The sequence below is a fragment of the Rhinolophus ferrumequinum genome, chromosome 7 (assembly GCF_004115265.2).
Source record: "Rhinolophus ferrumequinum isolate MPI-CBG mRhiFer1 chromosome 7, mRhiFer1_v1.p, whole genome shotgun sequence".
NCBI lineage: Eukaryota > Metazoa > Chordata > Mammalia > Chiroptera > Rhinolophidae > Rhinolophus > Rhinolophus ferrumequinum.
In genome coordinates this window covers 56,617,816-56,635,811 of record NC_046290.1, presented here as the reverse complement: position 1 = coordinate 56,635,811, position 17,996 = coordinate 56,617,816, and positions in this window count along the sequence as shown.

The window sequence follows — 17,996 nt, the reverse complement described above, 5'->3', positions numbered from 1 at the left end:
AGTCTGAGTTTAAAAAATAACCCAGATGGAACTAGTTTATGTTTCACTAAAACTTTTCAAAAAAATTTTAAACCCTTCCTAGTGCAAACTTGGCAAAATACTAAATAGCTTTACCTGATAAATGTAAATTTAATTAAATGAAGCAAAGTCTGTATCAAGGAAGAAAATTTGATGGAGAGAGTAATTCTTCTCCTGTTGTAGATGGTAATATTGTAAGATTCCCTTCCTGCCTGGGATAAGCAGTATCGTAATACTCACATCTCATGATTTCTTGTGACGAAAGAAAGGCAGTGTCCTTTGTTGTGCCTTCATTTCCTTGACTTCACCATGGGTAAGATGGGCTGGATTTTTAAATCACATGATCTGTGACTTGGGTTCATCATGTTCTTCACTTCCTTGCAATGAAATAGGAATGGAGACCCATTAAGTTTTCTCTCTTGTTAATAGTTGTTTTGTTTGGGCAACTGGATGAAGGGCAAAGGGAAAGAGAAGGTTCTCCCTGTGGAATAACAATAGAGAGACTGATGGGGAGCAGGGATAAAACCTGGAGAGCAAACTACTCTTACCTACAGGAAGCAGCTATTAAAGCAAACTTGGAGTGTGTGAGAGGGGCCCATGTTCAAAGCTGATTACAGTGATAAAAGAGGGAAGGGCTGAAAGAGAAAGTAAACGCAGGACACCAAGTGTGTTCTAACAGTAAGGTGTAACACACCAGAAATACTCAAATATTCATTGAAACAATTCTAGGCCTCAGAGCAAACATGGAAGGCTCCTTGCTTTTAAAGTGTGCAGGCCAAAGAAGTTTATCTTTGAAAGTCTGGGTAAGAGTCACAAGGTTTAGGTAAGGTATTTTTAGGTAAGATGTTCTTTTCCAACTTCCTTTCCTGCTACTGTCTCCTGACTCACAGCTCTCCAGACAGAAGGGCCTCGCTGCTGTTTTCAAACATGCCAAGAAAACTCCACCTTGGGCTGTGGCACTGGGTGTTCTCGTTCATGGAACACTCTTCTCCAGATATTCTCCTGAGTAATTCTCTTATTCTTTAAGTCTTTGCTCGACCGTCACTTTGTAACAGAGACCTACCTATCCTGTTAGATGATGCAACCAGCCCCCCTTCCACCCAGCTGACAACCCCGTCCCCACCGCCCTCCCCTTCTCCTTTACCTCCTCTACTCCTTTTTTCCACGGTACTATCATCTTCTAACATACAGTGAATATTAGTTATGTTCGATATTATTTCTTGTCTGTTCCCTCCTCCACCCACCTCCCCTCTTTCTATCCCCATATAGAATGCTGAGCTCCAAGAGGGCAAGGATCTTTGTTTTCTTCACAGTTGTGTCCACAACACCTAATACAGTGTCTGATATGTAAAGGTACAAAAGGTACTCAATTAGGATTTACGATATGAATACATGAAGGCCTATTGAATCCGCATGAACTGGGAAGTACAGATCAGCTAAGGAGGCATAGAGTGATTTTCATATACATCTGCTTTTGCTATAGCTGGGAGGTACAGAAATAAGAAGCTGAGTAAAGTAAGGGTTTGTTTTGTTTCCTGGGAGAAAAATTACCCAGAAACTGGTCCTTTTTACTACCAAGTTCATAGTATTTCCTGAGATTAATAATATCTTGAATTTGGATGATGCTTTAAAGTTTTTTCTTAAAAGTCTGTGTTAGATGTTAGCTCACTTTAATCCCTATTGTACAGTGAGAAAACGAAAACTCAGAGAACAAAAACTTGCCCAGTGTGTCACATTTGGCAAATGTGACTGTACTGAAGCGTACCCAGGCTTTCTAATTCCACAAGTTCTCTCCTCATGCAGAGAAGACAGAAGGAATACACCATTAAGGGGACAAAAGACAAAAGACTGGCGTGTGTGTGTGTGTGTGTGTGTGTGTGTGTGTGTGTGATGGAAAGTGTGATGTTTCAGTAGACCAATAGACCAAGATGAGAGGATAAGAACAGAGACAGATCGTTAGAGCTAAAGGAGAACATTGCCGTTTACAATGACCTACATTTATTGTTCAGTATTCCAAACATGTTTTAAAAGCTTAAAATGATATCTAAAGTATGTTTCTTTGTTCATTTATGCCTGGAATGCCATAAAATTTAGACATTATAAGGGGATTTAGTCTTTTCCCTGTTTCTTATCATGAAACTGTAAGCTGTTTAGAAAATTAAGGTCTGAAATACTGAAAATATGTCATTGTTTTTCAATAGTTGTCAGCTCTCTAGCTATGAATTCTCAGTATTGACAGCAATTTTTAGTCTTTGTTCTCATGTATTTATCAGATATTTTATTTCTGGGGTACACAGCTGTTAACTGTTCTTTTGTGTCAACCTTCAATCATTAAGCTGTTTCATTTCTATTTATTCCTTTAGCAGCTGTTCTATCGATTAGAAATTGTTCCTTCTAGAATGTTTAAAATTAAAATAGGGAGTGCAAAATAAAAAGGTGATATATTAAAAAAATGGTGAAATCATAAGAACCTATGCTGTACTCTACGTAACTGCAATGTATATGCCCTGTAAATACACACACACACACACACACACACACACACTCACTTGGAAAGCACATGTATACATTTCTTAATTAATATTAGCCTCATTGAAATAATTCAGGAAAATATGAAATACATTAAGTTCATACTATGTGCTTGTTGCTTTGTTAAATGTTGAAATACGGTTTCAGGAAGTGAGAATATTATTATCCTCATTTTACAGTTGAGGAACCTGAACTCAGGGAACTTAAATAACCTAGTTAAGGTGCCAAAGCCAGTAAATTCCAAAGACAAGATTGGAATTGAGTTTTGTCTTGATCTCAAAAAGCTTGTGTCTTCTTTTCCTGTTATTTTATTTTCCCTGGAATATTTCAGACATACAAAAACTATACAGAGAAAATAAAAACCTATGTACCTACCGCTGAACTTAGAAATAGAAAATCATAAATATAGTTGGACCTTTAATTATATTTACTAATCCCATTACCCTCCTTTTCTTCCTGAGTCCTGAATTTGTGTTTTTCATTCCCATTCAAAGCTTTCTATTTACTATGTATGTATCGCAAAGCAATATTTAGTATTATTTGACATGTTTTTAAATTTCTTGTACTGTTGTAAAAATTTATGTTTTTACTCAAGATTAATTTCACTGTTTTAGAGTATTCCTTTGTTTGAATATAGCAGGATTTTTTAAATCTATCTCATTGATAGCTGTTTAGGCTGTTTACAAGTTTTAGCAATTACTTTTAATTTTTGACAAGTTGATGGGTGTAAACTGATGTTATTGTCTTTTTAAATTTTCTTTTTCCTGATTAGTACTAAAGTGGAATATCTTTCATATACTCACTGGTGACTAATATTTACTCTACTATGAATTTCCAGTTCAAACATTTTGTCTCTTTGTTCTATTGAGTTGTTCATCCTTTTCTTACTAATTTTAGGATGACTGCAGATTATAATCTCTAGATATCTTCCTGAGGTTTTAAAAACTTTTAGCATGTCTTTTTAAAATTTATTTGTATTAGTTTCAGGTGAGTTTATCATGTACAGATATTTTTTTCCCATGTTTAAAGGTAAATTTTATTTCCTTTGCTGTGAATTGTCTGTTCCTGCCCTTTGCCCATTGGCCCATTTTTCTTTTGGGGCTTTTTGTCTGTCCCTCAACTTTTTTTTTTTTCCTATGGTCTGAATTGCATGTATTTTTCTTACTTTTGCAGTTTGTCTTTGACTTATGCTCTTCTGTTGCCTTAGAAGATGATTTTTATGGACTATAACTTTATCAATCTTTTAATGACTTCTGGAATTTGAGTCATAGTTAGAAAGACCTTCCTTATTCCAAGATTATAAAAAATTTACCTATATTTTCTTCTTATAGGTTTGTGATCTTGCTTTTTTACATTTAAATCTTACATCCTTTGAGAATTTACCTTACTGAAGTGTTGCTTTAAACTCATCTTGGTGATCAGTTGTTCCCAATCCCATATATTAAAAAGTCCATCTTTATTTCATTGATTTGAGATGTAATTAAATTCTTATGCGCATGGGCGGGGTGGGGGGTGGAGGGTGAGGGGATTGGAGGGCAGTCGGTGACCACAGGATGGCCACGGGGTTTGAAAATTAATCTGGGGAACATAATTTAGTGGTTACCAGAGGGTAAGGGGGTTGGGGGGTGGGAGATGAGGGTAAGGGGGATCAAATATATATGGTGATGGAAGGAGAACTGACTCTGGGTGGTGAACACACAATGTAATTTATAGATGATGTGATACAGAATTGTACACCTGAAATCTATGTAATTTTACTAACAATTGTCACCCCAATAAATTAAAAAAAAATTCTTATGTGCAAATGAGTCTACATCTGAACTTTCTGTTAGGTTCCATTGATGTGTCCATATGTACACTTACTACACTATATTAATAGTCAAGTGTTCGTCACATAATTTAATGTATGGTACGGCAAGTTGTTCCTCATTGCTCTCATTTATAAAAGTTTTCCTGGCCATTCTTGCTTTCAAATTTTTCTATGTGAACCTTAGTATTTGTTTGGCCATTTCTTAAAAAATAAAAAATCCTCTTGGAATTTTATTGAGATTTGGTTGAATTTATGAATAAACTTAGGTAAAATTAATATCTTTATAATGTGTTTTCCCATCTACAGAATGACATTATATTTATTCAAATCTACTTTTGGGTCCCTTAGGAGTACTTAAGTTTTTGTACTGTAAATAATACAGTTTTAAAAAGGTATGTTTCAAGTTATTTTAGGAATAACTATTTATTCCTAGTTGTTTTATCTTCTTGTTGTTATTTTCAATTGAATTTTTTATTTTATCTTCTATCAAGTTACTGTTTGTATAAATGCAGACTATTGGTATCTGTATATTAATCTGATACTCCACTACCTTATTGAATTATCTTGTAGTTTATAGTTTCAAGTAAATTCTCGTATGGCTTCTAGTTATATAATATATCATCTGCAAATAGTGATAGGTTTGCTTTCTCTTTTAAAATTTTTATACATGTAATTTCTTTATTCTTTTTTGGCACTGGCTAATACTTGTCACATTGGTTATAAAAGACAATGTCCATCTTGATTGTTGTCTCTGTTGGATCACTTGGTCTGGGGAATGCCAGATGCCATATTACTTATAACAAACGTGTCTTTACACACTTAATTGAAACTCAGTAACCATGAGGTCTGGATCTTAAAAGGCATGTAAGACTAGGAGACAAGGCCTTGGTGTGCACAATGTAAGAAATTAAAATTATACTTCTACATAAAGCTAGCACTCGAAGATGTTCATAAAAGAGGGAACTCATATTTTATTGGTCATACAGACCATATATACAAAGTATAGCCAATGCACCAATCATCTTGTGATTTTATATTTGACTTGGAAATATCAGTGAGCACATGATCAAGATTCCATCCACCTATCTGTCCAAATAAAAAATCCTGCTAATTTCCCAGATTGAACTTTGTAAAAACTTGGAAACAATGACAATCTAATTGTCATGAGCACCCTGAAATACCATTTTCCACTGAAAGAAATAAAGGATCCTTGGAGAAATGGCTGATTCCAGAACTGGAACAAAATATGTTCAAGATTAGCCTGGGATATCTCATGCCAGAAAGCAGGGAAGCTGTCAAATACTAATGTGGTCATATTAATAGGGTACATAATCTTACTTGAAGGAGGTCCCATTGGCCGAAGATGAGACAATTTGAATATAAAAAAGATTTATGATGGTACTAGATCAAAACAGAACACATATGTAAGAATTTATTAGTCCACGATGAAACAAACAAAGAACAATACCAAAATAACCAAAAAACAAAAAACAATCTAACCCCAAGATATTGATTCCCACTGGAGTTTGCGAAGGTACCAATTTATTACTCTGACACCTAATTTAAAAAAATAAGGCATTTGTTTACCCAAATGATAATTGATGCAAGGAAGATCTCTTTTAGAAATGAATTCCAGATAAGAAATGCCAAAAAAAGTGGCAGAATAAAATAACTAATATGGCAACCATCATTGCTGGATGTTCTACCACCAGGTATAAATAAAATGTTGATAAAACTACATAATAGAGGAATAAGGGTGATACCACCTTAACCCTCTGATTTATCTTAACATCACTAACAGTATGCCAACCAGTCATGTGGTGCTCCCTTAGGTAGCACAGTAAGACATAACACAGAATTAATGCTTAAAAATGAACCTGAATCTAATTAGACCTCTGTATTTAAAACTCAGTTTATAGAAATAGTAAGGGGAAGATACCTCAAGAAACCAATCTACCAAATCCAGAATATGGAACATGCTAGAGGACAATTGTCTCAGTTTTCCCAACAAATCAAGGGTCCCAACTGAAATAAATCAAATGTAAATAGACATTGTTGAATTAATCAGAATAATCTGAATGCAAACAGAATAAATAACGCAAAGGAATTATTGTTAATTTGATGTGATAATGGTCTGATGATTTTTAAAATATTATAAAAACAAAGGCCTTTTCAGTTACAGATACAGACGGAAGAATTTATAAGTGAAATAACGTGAAATTTTATGTCTAACATTTGCTTTAAAATACTTAAAAGAAATAAAATATTATAGGAAAATTGAAGAAACAAGATTAGCTATATATTAAAAATTGTTGAAGCTAAGTGATAATAGAGATTCACTATAATATTATTTCTACTGCTGTGTATCCAACTATAATAAAAAAAGAAAAAGCCTACTTTCATGGATCTTACATTTTAGTAGAAGGTACAGATAACAAAAAAGTAAATAATAAAGTGTATAATATTTTAAACTGCAATAAGTGCTATGCAGAAAAATTAGATCAAACATGGAAGATTGGGAAATGTAGGATGGAGATGCGTAATTTGATAAGGTGGCCAGAAAAGTCTTCATTTAGAAGTGACAACTGAGTAAAGACCTGAAAAAAGTGAAGTAGCCAGCCATCAAACATCTGCTGGAAGAGCATTCCAGGCAGAGTAAACAGCATGTTCAAAGGCCCTGAGTTAGTAACATGAGTTGCTCAAGGACCTAAAAGTGACAGAAACAGTGTGAGTGACGGGTTAAGTAGAGGAGGTCGGAAAAGAGAGAAGAGTGGAAAGGAGGTACAAATCACATAGTGAGATCAAATTTTAAATTCTTTACCATCACTGTTATATAAAATATACAAAGAACCTTTAAAACTCAACATTAAGAGAACAACTAGATTGAGAAATGAGCCAAAAATCTGAACAGACACCTCACCAAAGAAGATATCCAGATGGCAAATAAGCATATGAAAAGATGCTCAACATCTATGTCATCAGGGAAATGCAAAATAAAACGCGATACCAGTGCACACCTGTTAGAATGGCCAAAATCTGAAACACTGACACCAGCAAATACTGACCAGAATGAAGAGCAGCAGGAATGGTCATTTATTGCTGGTGAGAATGCAAAATGTTACAGACACTTTAGAAAACAGTTCGGTGGTTTCTTATAAAACTAAACATACTTTTGTCATGTAATCCAGCTATGGTGCTCCTTGGTATTTACCCAAGGAAGTGGAAAGCTTAGGTCCACATAAAAACCTGCAAATGAATGTTTTTAGCAGCTTTACTCATAACTGCCAAAACTTGGAAGTAACCAAGGCGTCCTTCAGTAGGCGAATGGATAAATAAACCGTGGTACATCCAAACAATGAAATATTATTCAGTGCTAAAAAGAAGTAAGTTATGAAGTCATGAAAAGATATGGAGGAAACTTAACTATGTATTATGAAGTGAAAGAAGCTAATCTGAAAAGGCAACATACTTATCGTATGATTCCAAATACACGATCTTCTGGAAAAGGAAAAAAATATGGATACAGTAAAAAGATCAGTGGTTAAAGGGGTGTGGTGGGTGGTGAGGGATGAATAGGTAGAGCACAAATGATTTTTAGGGCAATGAAACTACTCTGTATGATACTATAATAATAGACACATGTCATTATACATTTGTCCAAACCCATAGAATAAACAACACCAAGAATGAACTGTAATATAAACTATGGACTTTGGGGGATTATGATGTGTCATTCTAGGTTCATTAATTGTAACATATGCACCACCTGATGGGGAATGTTGATAATCGGAGAACCTATGCATGTGTAGGGGCAGGGGATATATAGGAAATCTCTGTATCTTTCCCTCAATTTTGTTTGAACCTACAACTGTTCTAACAAAAGTCTTAACACATTTTTAAAAAGTAAGAGGTCTGTGATTGGGATCAACATAACAGTATGTTAGGCAATCATGAGTAAATATGAAATGGCACCTGGAGACATTGTCCCAGTTATCATTACACAGAAGAAAGGTAAATTAATTGTCTTCCTGCCTTCTTGGCCACGAGCTAGTTCAGAAAAGCTGAAGAGGCCTGTGTATTGCGTGTGGCATAGACATAGTCACCAACAGTCTAATGACATTGTCCTTGGAATGATCCGAGAGAGCCCAAGTACCACACTGCTCATACCACAGTGTATTTGCTTTTCCTCTACATATCTGATCCAAACTCAAGATAGATTACCTGTCTGATTTGATTTACAAGTTTGTCTTCCCAATAAAAGTGTTAAGTACTCAAGGTCAGGGACGATGTCTTATTCAAGTTTGTCAATGACTACGAGTATTTTTTGAAGGAAAGAAAGAATTATTTTGACCTATGATGAGAGAATTCACTTGGGTTCACACATCTCAAGCCTAAAGAAGCCAGGTTATCTGCCTATGTATAAAAACTGGCAGTTAATGCTTACCTCACAAGCTTACAGATAGGAAGTTGTCATCAAATTCTCAATGTACATACACTTATGGACCTTGGGTTTAGGGAGGATTTTATGAATTTGACCTCAAAGGGAAGGGAAGTAAAAGCAAAAATAAATGAATGGGACTATATCAAACTAAAAATCTTCTGTATGAAAGAAAGCCATCAACAAAACAAAGAGGCAACCAACCGAATGGGAGAAGATATTTGCAAACAACAGCTCCAATAAGGGGCCAATATCCAAAATAGATAAAGAACTCATACAACTCAACAACAACAAAACACACAATATAATTTAAAAATGGGCAGAGGACCTGAACAGACACTTCTCCCAAGAAGATATACAAACGGCCAAAAGATATATGAAAAAATGCTCAACTTCATTAGCTATTAGGGAAATACAAATAAAAAACACAATGAGATATCACCTCACACCTGTTAGACTGGCTCTTATCAACAAAACAATTAATAACAAGTGTTGGAGAGGCTGTGGAGAAAAAGGAACCCTTATACACTGTTGGTGGGAATGCAGATTGGTGCAGCCGCTATGGAAGGCAGTGTGGAGGTTCCTCACAAAAATTAAGAATAGAATTACCATATAACCCAGCAATCCCTCTTCTGGGTATCATCAAAAAAATCTGAAAACATTTATCCATAAAGATATATGTACCCCTATGTTCATTGCAGCATTGTTCACAGTGGCTTAGACATGGAAAAACCTAAGTGTCCTTCGATAGATGATTGGATAAAGAAGTTGTGGTACATACACACAGTGGAATACTACTCTGCTGTAAGAAAAGATGAAAAGTGCCACTTGTGAAAACATAGATGGATCTTAAGATTATGATGCCAAGCGAAATAAGTCAGACAGAAAAGAACCGTATATGATTTCACTCATATGTGGGATATAAAACTGAAAGCAATAAACGAACAAGACAAATAAACAGAAACTCAAAGACACAGACAACACTTTAGTGGTTACCAGAGGGTAAGGGGGAGAAGGGGTGGTAGAAGAGGGTAAATGGGGTCAAATATATGGTAATATATGGTAATGGAAGGAGAAAAAAATCTCAATATACAGCCTTTGGGGAAAATCAATCTTATGACATATTCTCTCAGCAACAGCAATCAATGGCCGCCCTATTCTCCTCCTTCTGCTAATATAGATGTGCGTTACTGACTATGTACAGTTGGCTGGCTAGTGTTTTATAAAAAAATCTTAAAGATTCTCTGCCCTAAATGATTTCTGCTCTTCTATAACTATACTGGCAAGTCCTATATTTTAATAGTAAGAAAGATCCTAATTGAATACAGAATAAAAATACATATAAAGTGATCTGGCTATAAACTACTAATTAACTTGGCTGTGATTTCCTTTCTACCTCACTGCTCCCTATGCTTTCCATTTCAAGCTTCACACCCAGGCAGAAAAAGACAAACTTTTTAGATAGAAGAGGGTTTCCTAAGAATGGGAGGACCTGGGTTTCTTCGCTAAAAATGCCAAACAAATTGTTAAGATCCATTTAGGGTAAAACATAACTAAATTCCCAGTGTTGATGAACTGATCAAAAGGGCCGATCTAGGCATAGTGACAGCTCTGGAGAGCAGCGGGCTAGCATAATGATACTGGTTGTCTCTGGAGTGAAGAAAAATAGGCAAATATGTTTTCTTCCAGGTCCCAACTCCTTTGGAAACTGCAGATCGTCTATTTTCTTCTTTTAAATAATTAATTCTGGGATTTGGGAGCAGATGCTCTTATCCAAATTTCAATCCTCACAATTTCTCATATGTCCAAGGAATTTCTGCATTTGACCAAAAGATAGAAGCCATAAAAAATCAAAAGAATGTTTTCATTAGATTCCCAGGAACATACAGTAATCTCAGCTGAGATGCTGCTGTATTATTTGTTTTGATAAGCAACACACGTCAAAGCTTTTATATTTTTATTCATCTAACATTTTAACAAGAAATAATCTGAAGAGGCTCGTGACATAATGGATCTTCTGGGTGGAAAGGGAATATGTATTCCCAGTTTTCAATTATGGAGTGAACATCTATGCAAACATGAACTATGAAAGAATATGAACAAAGCCTTGGGCAATTAAAATGCTACCAGTTACAGCACAAACAGGATAAGAAGTATGTCTTTTTCTTTCAAGTCAATTGCTTTTTAATTATTCGGAAAACAGAGCATTCTATTGAACATCTGTCAGTACTATTTTGAGTAGTTCTTTAGAATATTTTTCTGTTTAATTAAAGGTTTGTTTTCATATTGCCCTAAACACTATTCATTGCTGTGAAGGCATAGAATGGGGACTAAACATATTGACCGACATGCAGGGAAATTGGACATATAAGAGCTACTTTGGCATAAACTAATTTTAAAACCAACAAGCTTTGCAATGTATCCATAAATAAAACAAATGCAGTCTTTCAGCAAAAACTCAGGTTTACCATACTCTTAATAAATGCAATAAATATATAAAAATATAAAATAAACTATATAAATATATAAAAATATAAAAAATATAAACCAGAGATTAGTTATTCACTTTATAAAAGGAGTTTTTATTTTAAGAAAGTGTTTTTAAAGGAAGCATTTCACTTATATATTAAATGTGTAACTCGATTTTTAAATATTTTGTTTATTACTACCTTTAAAGGATGCTAGTGTTTGCTCAGTATGAGATGCTTTTGTGTTGAACCAGGGGGCACATTTATTTAAAAAATTATTGAATGCCACTCAGAAGTATTTTAATCTTATATGTGTCTATTTCTTTAATTTCAGTGGGGGGAGTGATAACAAAAAAAAGACTGTCAAATGTACCATTCTTTCATGTATGCCACATAAATTATTAATATAAGCTGCTTTTATGATGAAAGACTACAGGTCAATTTTAAGTATAAGAGAATAAGTCACACTGCCAAGTAGTAAATTATAATAGACATACTTCTCACTGTCAATCCGTTTTAAATCCTCTTCTGTACTTCTTGCTACCCTTACTTCTCCTTGTTTTTTTTTTCTTTCTCATTTATACTGTGTCTTTGTCCTCTACCTTATTTCTTCCTCTTTTATTCCATACTGTCTCTACCTTATGTCTACAGTGGTACCTAGTGACAGCATTGCTTGGTTTTCATTAGTATATATTATTATATTTAGGTGTGTGTGTATATATATATATATATATATATATATATATATATATGTTAGAGTATAGCAATATGGTCCATGGACCTGCCATACTATCAACTCAGTGAGCATATGAAAAGCCTTACTACTTAGAGAGCTTTATCTATAAAACAAGCAGCCACATCCATGTTTTAACTTCCTCGTATTTATTTGCCGTAAGAGAAATTTCTCAGAGCTTGACTTTACTTTCAGAAGATCAATTTAAATACCAATTTCAAACTCTGAAAAATAAGCCCTTCCAACATTTCTTAGCAAGACAGGTGAATAATTACTAATAAATCAAATGAGGTGGATAAAATAGTTCACGTGACTTGTAATTATGTTTATGTACAATGTACCAGAGAATCTGGCTTGGTGAATGACACAAACGAAAATACTGTGAAGTATTTAAAGTAGAACAGGATTGCCAAATAAAGGAAAAACACAATGTTCTAGAGCAAATGGGTCTTAAAATAGTGCTTTTTTTTCCTCTTCAAAATAAGCTGTGTCACTACTTAGCAGACATAGCCATTGCTAATATTATTCTTGTCTGCTGTGTTATGATCCATGTCACTTGACTCAAAGAATGAGGCATGTATAAACAAGTATAAGAGCCGTCTACAAATTGGTGAGTGGGAGTTCTAAAATAATATGACGGTCATAGATTAGCAGATTCAGATTTCCAGATTCGAGTGGTGCCTGCCATTTATGACGTGGTGACTGCCACCACAAAAATGGCATCAGATTTTTATATTGTGGCCATGTTTCTCAAAGACTTTGAAAGTGTAGCTAATGCTACAATTCCCTAGGTACTACGTAAGTCAGGTACTCGAGTAGGTATTTACTTAGCCACCTTTATATTTACTTGAATTAGATAAAAAGTTGACGTAGAATATTAATAAAGTTACATCCTTATTTTTAAATCAATAGAACCAAAAATGGAGGTAAAATAATACATGAAGTTAATTTTTAAAAACCTGATTGGAGACATATAGAAAATGTTATATAATTATATTTTCTTTTACTTTAGCCAATTTCTTAAACAAATCAGTGTTGTTGACTTCCTGCGCCTCTCTTGAGAGTCAATTGCCTGACACCCCAGAGTGTTAGTTTCTTCCTCACTCTGATTTCTTTTCTACTTGGTTAAAGTTACACTATCTTAACAGAATTACAATTGTCTATACAAAAAGACTGTGGATAACATTGCACAGTTCATGCTCCGCCTAGTATTGCTATAGATTCCTTTATGTTTCTATTCATTTACTAATCCAGAACATTGAGGAGATAGAGTATGTACCTGTGGATTTGCTTGTATTTTGAGAAAACATTATTTGTCCAGGTGACTTCCAAGTTTGATCACAGCACCTTCCTGTGTGTTAGCAAAGGAGCTGAATCTTCAATACTGTAACTCTAAAAGTTGTTTTCCTTTACAGATCACTATAGAAGGAGATTCAGTACAGTTACTTCTACTAACTCACTAGTAATCTGACAGTCTAAATAATCAAATTCATACAACTTGTTAGAAACCCAAGTAAAACCAAAGCCTTCAGTTTCTAGTTCCAGTTCAGTGCCTTGCCCCTTCTGTAACCTATTTACTTGAATGTATGTGATACTTATTATACTAAGAGCATAGCCATATGTGTGTGTGTGTGTGTGTGTGTGTGTGTGTGTGTGTGTGTGTATATATATATATATATATATATATATATATATTTAGTGGCATATATATATATATTTATATGCCTCTGGAGGAGTTTTCAAACAAAATCAAATTCACACCCAATCTTCCAATAGTGTTTTTGGTATCATAAGTAGTGATAGCAATTAACATTATAGATGAAGGAGCATTTCACAATACTCTCGTATAACCATTTTTTTTTTTAACAAAAAGGGAAGAATCTATTAGATCACTCTATTGTCCTTTCTAGTTTTAATGTGGTCTGAATCCATGAATCATCCCAGTACACATCGGTATGCAGCAAATGGCAGGAGGGATGCCTTCGTAAATTAGAAATATTGTTAGAAATTCCTTTAATGCACATTGATGCTGATAACATAGAATGAGAATAACCATCACGGCTGAAGTGAGTATTATTTTCCCTTTAATTTTGCTACATCATATGCTTTCCTGCCCCCACTATTTTCTCATCTCATTCCCCATTAATCCATGTAATGTGTTCTCTCTATAAATGCAGTGTGATAGAATCAAGAGCACAGGCTTTGGCATAAGACAGAAACTATTTGTATCCAGGCTTTGCAACTTTGGACTACATACATGATCTTTCTCTTAGTTTCTTCCACTGGAATAGAAGGGTACTTATATAAACCTGTAGAGGTGGTTATGAAGATCAATGAGGATAAATAGAATATGCTGAGTACAGTGTTGTGATGATAATAATGATAATGATCACATTCTTATTATCATTATAAAACAAGTATTCAGCAAACAGGAGGAGACAGAGGGCCCAGCTTTGTACCCTCAAACATATTATAAACTCACTTTTCTCTTTGCTTTTGTAATATTCTGCTCTGCCCAAGAGCAAAAGACAAATACAGTTCACTGCCACTGAGTTTCCCCCAAAAGAAGACCTAGTCGGACCATCAGCTCAGATGCATCTTTTGGAGCAAAAGTTAGTATAAGAACCGGTCTTATTTTACTATAACATAAGACCGGGAATATAATATAATATAATATAATATAATATAATATAATATAATATAAAATATAATATAATAATATAATGTCTTATATAATATAATATGATATGATATAATATAATTTAAGACCGGATCTTGTATTAATTTTTGCTCTAAAAGACACATTAGAACTGATTGTCTGGCTAGGTCTTATTTTCGGAGAAACAGGGCATTTCAAAAATTCATTTAAAGCACAGTCTACTTTGGTGAACTCTGACATTACAGCTTCCAAGTCCTATTACACTGGTGTCTGCCTGAATCATTGAAATATCTTAAGGCATACTTTTTATCTTGCTCTATGTTGCTCATGGCTTATATTATAAGAGTCCTCATCAGTTTCAGATGAAAGTATGTCGGGGCAAAATGTTGGATTTACTTAATAATGTGTAATTGGGGTTAGCTTAAACAAAGGCCTAATACTGAGATGTACCAAAGTAGGAAGAAGAAAAGAGGTTGAGTAGGGAATAAATTATGAAAGAAAATTGAATCTAGCCAATGAACAGTATGCCTGATATTACTGAATTGAAAGCAGGCAGAATGAAGAAAAGGAATATAAAAATTGTGAAATATTTGGGGATGAAAACGTCTCCTAGAAAAAAATATATTAATTTATTTTCATAGCTACTGTTTTCTAAATTAAGGTGACTGCACTGAATGCATTTTTTTAAAAACAACTTATTTTACCTGCAATAAAAGTAATTTATGTCTTTTGTAAAAATTTCAGAATATACAGTGAAGCAAAGGGAAGAAAAATAAAGATTGCTCTCAAGACAATCACTGTTAACTTTTGGTATCTTTTCATCTGTCCTTTTTTCTATGCATTATGCATATATGATCTTAATTCATACAAAATTTGGATGTTGATATATAACCAGTTTAAAAACTTTTCACTATAGAATTTTTTTCAACGTGTAAAAAAGTGGGAAAAAAGTGTATAATGAATCCCCTGTGCCATGAACAATGATCAAGATATGCCCATCTTGTTTTATCTGTACCTTCTTCTATTCCTCCAGCCTTGAATTATGTTAAAGCAAATCCAGACGACCTATCATTTCATCCATAAATGCTTCAATATTTACCTCTAAAACATAAGAACTTTTTCACAAAACAAACCACAACATCAGTATCAATCATTAACAAATTAACCATAATTTCCTCATATCAAAGAGCCGCATTATGTTTTTTGTTTTCTTTCTAAATCAGTCTTCTCTTTGACAATACCACTGTCATCTTTTATTTGCAATATGAGAGTCTATTGTACAGAAAAGCTGAAGTAATCTGTATTGACAAGTATAGCAGTGCCAATTTTTCTACATTTTATCCCAAATTGGGATAATCATTCTTTTAATCATTGTCAGTCTGTTAACTTTTTTCACATTTTTTGTCCACTTATACCTTTGCAAATTGTTTATTCATGCCCTTTATTTAGTTACTATTGAAGTTTTTGCTTTTTCTTATCGATATGTAAAAATTCTTCACAAAGATGTGTATAGTTTCAAATTGTTCACACTCTGGCTTATATTGCAATAATTTTACCTTATATTTTCTACTCATTTACTAAGATAGAACATTCGAGAGAAACAGCATGCACTTGCTGATTTATTTATATTGTGGGGAAATGCTATTTTTCCAGGCGACATCCAAGCCTAGTCATGAAGCCCTCTTCTCTGTTTCACAATGGATATTAACCCTCTGTCATGTATATTGCAAATATTTTTCTCACCCTTTATTTTACACCTTTGTTTATAGTAATTTTTTCTGTACTAAAATTTCCCTATCTCAAGATGAATATAAATAGCACTAATTTTCTTCTTGTATTTTTATTGCTTCATTTTTCCATTTTAAAATCTTAACTCAATCTGAAATTATTGTAATATGAGACATGAATTAGATTATAAATTTACTTTCATCTCAAATTGCTAGCTAATTTTTCTACTGCGTTTGAGTAGACCATTTCCCTCAATGATTCAATGTGCCTTTTTTATCACTTAGAATATTTTACATATTGAATAATTTCAAAACCTACATTATATGTTTTACAGATAGATAGATAGATAGATAGATAGATAGATAGATAGATAGAAAGAAAGACAGATAAATAAAAAGCAGGGACCTAAGAAACAGAACAAGTTTTAACTGAGAGTAGAAAGAAGGCAATCTGCATAGGGTTGATGCAGTGGGTCACTGGCATGTAGGAAATTTAAAAAAATTAATATTTTTAGGGAATAAACAATGAAAACTTGTATAAATTGAGGAGTAAAATGACACCTGAAACTACGAATTTTTCCCATCTCACAAGTTTGCTGAAGATTTATCATAGAGTAGAGCTAGTTCTTCCAAGCGTACCTCTGGGTACAAGCTCTCTACCTTGCACTTGTTCAACATTTATTCAGCCCCACTCTGTGGCATTTTGCTAGGTGCTGGTTATACAAAAAAAGAATAAGATTTAATCCATGTTCTTAAGAAGTTCAAACTTACATTGACTGTACTTTTTTGTTGTGTTGTAATTATCTGTTTATGGGCCTAATTCTCTTCCCAGACTATGACCTTCTGCAGGACAGTTTCCATGGTTTATTCATGTTCTAATCCCTAGTGTTTATAATAATTCGTGACACATAGTAGCTGCTGATCAATGACAATTTGTTGAATTCCCTGGGAGCAGAATCCCATTATTTCCTGGGTCATTCGTACCCAAGTCCATCTGCCACGGGGAGATAGGAGCCATGTACTAAGCGTTCACTGTTGCATTCCCTTGTTCTCCCCCGCTCAGGTTTCTCCCCCTGTTGCCATGCCAGAGAACTTTCTCTTCTCTTATAGATCCACTCTCTACCCTTCCCCCTCTCCCCCTAGGGCTGGCTTCTTTCCATTGCATCATTGGTCTCCAGCTGCCCTCTTCTTGCTGTGAGGTTTTATCAGGCTGGCTAGGTTCCTCCACAGAAAGTCTTTAGTCTTCTCAAGGCGGCCTGCTGTGAAGTACTCTCCTTTCCTTTTGGCTTTCAATAACTTTCCTTTAACCCTCAAGTCTATGGTAATGGCCAACTGGCAGTAATGGCCCTGGGTTCTTGATAATCCTTTGTGTTTCAAATAAAAGCCCCATCCATTCCTTCTTGAATAATCTCTTTGCAAATAAAACCTCCTCACATTATACTTTCAAGTATGCCATCTGTTTGCTACCATCATTATTATTACTACTTTCCCTCAAGTGTATGTGAATGTTGGGGTGGGAGGGAAGATGGTAAGGGTGGGAACGTGGTCATGCACATGCGGGAAAACAGTTTCCTGTTTGAAGGTATCGGATAGTGTGAAGAGTAGTTCAAAAAA